The sequence below is a fragment of the Moschus berezovskii genome, chromosome 16 (assembly GCF_049115385.1).
Source record: "Moschus berezovskii isolate FMDL1 chromosome 16, NW_MosBer_1.0, whole genome shotgun sequence".
Classification (NCBI taxonomy): Eukaryota; Metazoa; Chordata; class Mammalia; order Artiodactyla; family Moschidae; genus Moschus; species Moschus berezovskii.
In genome coordinates, this window is record NC_142475.1 from 31,153,766 (window position 1) to 31,158,755 (window position 4,990).

Below are 4,990 nucleotides of genomic sequence, written 5' to 3' on the forward strand. Positions count from 1 at the left end.
ACAACAGCAACAACAAAAAGTGTCTGAGAGGCCCAATGGGAACGGAGATGTGAGAAGTATGTGGAGATGATTTTTCCTTTGCTGCTGCTGCTGCTCAGTCACTCCAGTCGTGTCCGACTCTGTGAAACCCCATAGACGGCAGCCCACCAGGCTCCTCCGTCCCTGGGATTCTCCAGGCAAGAACACTGGAGTGGGTTGCCATTTCCTTCTCCAGTGCATGCAAGTGAACAGTGAAAGTGAAGTCACTCAGTCATGTCCGACCCTCAGCGACCCCATGGACTGCAGCCTATCAGCTTCTCTGTCCATGGGATTTTTCCAGGCAAGAGTACTGGAGTGGGGTGCCATTGCCTTCTCCGATTTTTCCTTTAATCACATGCAAAAAGAGATTGCTTCATCCTCCTACAACAGAAACCTCAAAGTTCAGGTGCAATGCTGGTATAAATTAGGCCTAAATTCTGTAAAGAGAGAAAATGCTTTGGTTCTTTGTTCTCAAAGGACCCTTACCAGGGACACACATGAGAAGCCAGAGCCTTCTGAATGTGAGTGCTATTAACCATGGAACTATTGACTCACACACAACAAAGGCATTTCATAAACTGAAGTGACATTAAATTTCCAACTCTGTGGGACAAAAATGAATTAAGAAGAAATATTTCACTTTGATTTCCCTTGCACGCTATGGGAAATTCAGCAGTGTTTGTTATGTGGTTATTGCCATGAAGAGGAAGTCAGGTCTGCTCTCCCTCCACTGTCACCACTTCAGGATGTAAGTAACCATGACAGCATTCATTCATCCTTAAAGCTTTTAAGAGAATTTGAGATTAGGGTTGAAGAGAAAACCCAGATGTTCTTCTAAAAGCTAGAATTACACAAAAGAGGAAAAAAGACATATTCAGAAGCCAGACTATGCTTTTGACGAAATACAATAAATTCCATACTCATAAGAGTTACCATTAGTTACCATTAGTTACCATTGTTGAAGAATTGGCAAGAAAAGATTTTCTCTAAAATCTAGTTGCACAACACTTAATTTTCTTTACAGTCAGGAATCAGAGCAATGATATTAGAGCTAATTTGAGTACATACTGAGGAAAAAGTTCGGTAACAAGGAAAATAATCAAAGTTTAGATGACAATGAGAATATATGTATTTTGCATAGCCTGAGTACTGGAAATTTCCATAAGAGCTGTTTTTAGATGAAGTACTTTTATAGCTCAAAAATCTAATGTTTTTACCTTATATGCTGGCCAGTTACTCTGTGTGAATTTCTTTTCTTTTTTCTTTTTCTTTCTTTTTTTTTTTAACAAACTGTTGTATTTCAAAACATGTTTTAAATATTTAGCTTGAAATAAAAGGTTTGTTTTTATTAAAGTGAGAAAGAGACTAAGTCAAAAGTAGAAATAAATGATAAACTTTCAGGGCTTTGGGAAATCTATTGACAGAAGTTTGTTCATCAGCATATATATCCTTAACTTGAGCACATAGCTTGGCCTTTTTTATTTACGGAACAGGAACTCCATGGAACGTTTTCAGCATTTTTCTTCTTTAAAAGGGGAAGAAAGGAAAGATAACTGCCTTATTCTGATTGAAATTTATACTGATGGACTAAAAACACTTCAGAGATAAATTAGAGGTTCAGTTCAGTTCAGTCACTCAGTCGTGTCCTACTCTTTGTGACCCCATGGACTGCAGCACACCAGGCCTCCCTGTCCATCACCAACTCCCAGAGATTATGCAAATTTATGTCTATCGAGTCGGTGATGCCATCCAACCATCTCATCCTCTGTTGTCCCCATTTCTTCCTGCCTTCAATCTTTCCCAGCATCAGGGTCTTTTCCAATGAGTCAGTTCTTCTCATCAGGTGGCCAAAGTATTGGAATTTCAGCTTCAGCATCAGTCCTTCCAATGCATATTCAGGACTGATTTCCTTTAGAATGGACTGGTTGGATCTCCTTGCAGTCCAAGGGACTCTCAAGAGTCTTCAACACCACAGTTCAAAAGCATCAATTCTTTGGTGGTCAGCTTTCTTTATAGTCCAACTTTCACATCCATACATGACTACTGGAAAAACCGTAGCTTTGACTAGATGGACCTTTGTTGGCAGAGTAATGTCTCTGATTTTTAATACGCTGTCTTGGTTGGTCATAGCTTTTCTTCCAATTATAGGTTAAGAAGACAAATATATGCCCTCAAAATTATTACTAAAGTAGGCAAAGCCAGTGGAAAAGGAGAGAGACTCAGAACAATGTCAAAGATGAAAATTAAGATATTTTTCTGAAAACAATTTAAAAAATAAGTTCCATTTATGAGTTTTTAATGGTTAAATTTAGGGAGTAAAAAGTGTTTCATTTTCAACAAGTGTATTATGTACTATATTTTACTTCTTATAAAGTGTGGTCATAACATCCAGTGGACTAAAACATTTAAAAACCCCTTTGTGAATTCATAGCAGTGCACAGATACATTGTCATCAACATTCTATTCTGGGCTACCGACTTTATGAAATGAGGAATGAAGCATGATTGTCATAGGAAAGTTGATGAAATCTGCATGTAAATTGAAAATTAATTTGTGACTTGTTCATTTTTGTTAGTGCATTTCATTTATTCTGAGCAAAGATATATGGTGAAGGAGAGTCCTATTTTAAGGTGATTTTTCTATAGTTTTGACAAAAAACATTCACATGATCTTTTGAAATGAATATAGTACAATCTCTTATCAAATGAGAAAAACTTCCATCACCCCTGAAATGTAGACAGGAGATAAATGCTCATATTCACAATACCTTTTACTGACATATATCTGCTGCTGCTAAGTCACTTCAGTCGTGTCCGACTCTGTGCGACCCCATAGACGGAAGCCCACCAGGCTTCCCCCGTCCTTGGGATTCTCCAGGCAAGAACACTGGAGTGGGCTGCCATTTCCTTCTCCAATGTGTGAAAGTGGAGTTGCTCAGTCGTGTCCGACCCTTAGCGACCCCACGGACTGCAGCCTACCAGGCTCCTCCATCCATGGGATTTTCTAGGCAAGAGTACTGGAGTGGCTTGCCATTGCCTTCTCTGGACATATATCTACTACAGCCTTAATATTTACTGAGTCCAAAGAACATACATACAAATGTAAACTGATCTGAGTACTTTCAAAGTTCTCGGATTCTTACCAACTGTTGTTGCAGTGTGTGTATTCACACAAACACACACATATATGTCTTGCTTGCTTTAATATAGTAAGTTACAGTCTGTCGGCCATCTGTATAAAAATATGTGTGGCAAATAAAGTCAACTTTTAAAAACACTTTCTTGAGTTATTTGAAAGCATAATAAATTTGAATGGAGAGATTAATTTCTATAATTTATGTATATTGGGAGACAGAAACCTTATTTTTCTTATGGTTTATATGAGAAAACTCAGCCTTATACATCTTAAAAGTTTAAGTCCTTACATGAACATTTGAACTCTCTGTGGAACAAATGATGGCAACAATGAAAAAAACCTGCACGTCAGTGCAAGGTATCTAGTATACCACATTTATAAACCTACTAGTGTTCTCCCTGGAAAGTACCTGATACTATACAGGGTATTATGTTCATATTAGAAAAGCTAAAAGTCACTATCAATTGAACATGAAAATTCTCTTAATATCAATAACTAGACATAAATTTGTAATCCTGCACATAGACACTGACTTTGTCTTAGAAGATGCACCCTGTCAACATTTCAAAGTGTTAGATATGCTAAGATTGAACTACATTATTCTGCCTAACTGGTTACTATTATATCACAAAGCATTCTTTTTCTGGTATATTTTTAATTGAAGTTACAGTACTCTCTAAAAACTGAGAGTAAAAGTGTTGCTTAGAGGAGAGGGTGAGGGTGGGATGATTTGGGAGAATGTCATTGAAACACGTATGTTGTCATATGTGAAACGAATCACCAGTTCAGGGTCAATGCATGTTATAGGATGCTCGGGGCTGGCATGCGGGGATGACCCAGAGGGAGGATAAAGGGAGGAGGGAGGTGGGAGGGGGGTTCAGGAGGGTGAACTTATGTAAACCCGGGGCGAATTCATTTCAATGTATGGCAAAACCAACCAATATAATATTGTAAAATAAAAAAAAAAAAGAAAGGCAATGCCTTTCTTTAGGTTAAAAAAAAAAAAAAGAACCATATTCAGCTATCATGATATTCTCTAACTAAAATGAATCATTTAAATCAGTTTCTCCCACTAGTCATTGTTGTTTCGGTTCTACAGAAGACATTTCAAAATAAATAAAAGGTGCAATGGAATGTAAAACCACTACCCTGTCTTTAAAAAATTGTTATATTTGACATGATACATTTTGTAAATTGAAGGTATATAGCATACTACTTACATATATTTATATATTGTAATATGATTTCCATTGCTGCTACTGCTGCTAAGTCACTTCAGTCGTGTCCAACTCTGTGCGACCCCATAAATGGCAGCCCAGCAGGTTCTTCTGTCCATGGGATTCTCCAAGCAAGAATACTGGAGTGGGTTGACATTTTCTTCTCCCTGATTTCCACTGAAGCAATATTTATCAGACTGTTTGACTATAGTATGTACTAATGTGTATATTTATTACACTGTGCCTGAGATACCTATAGTTTACTTACTGTTTCAGAAAGAAAAAAGAATGCTTCCTGAATTTGCATGTTATCCTGTTCAGGGACCATGCTAATTTGTATTCTAATTTTAGTATATGTGGTGTGGAAGTGAGCACTTGATATACTAACTTGAGTTACTGCAAATAAGATAAACTCTAATGAGCAGGTAATATATTAAAAGTCAAGGTAGTAGAATTTTTGCTCAAATAAACTCTTAAAAAATCAAGGTAGTGGACTGTGATAACTGGTAACTGGTACAAAAATATAATTTATTATGTGTTTCCAAATTTAGAAGCCTATTCAAAAAAGAAAAAGCCGTAAAATTTCAGTAGAATTTCAGGGGGTATATTTACTGAAAGAA

General features: G+C 37.0%; 1 pseudogene; it reads right to left on the minus strand.

Moving 5' to 3' along the window:
* Positions 1-4,647: 4,647 nt before the first annotated feature.
* Positions 4,648-4,745, minus strand: LOC148775239 (U6 spliceosomal RNA; annotated as a pseudogene).
* Between the last annotated feature and the right edge of the window lie 245 nt (positions 4,746-4,990).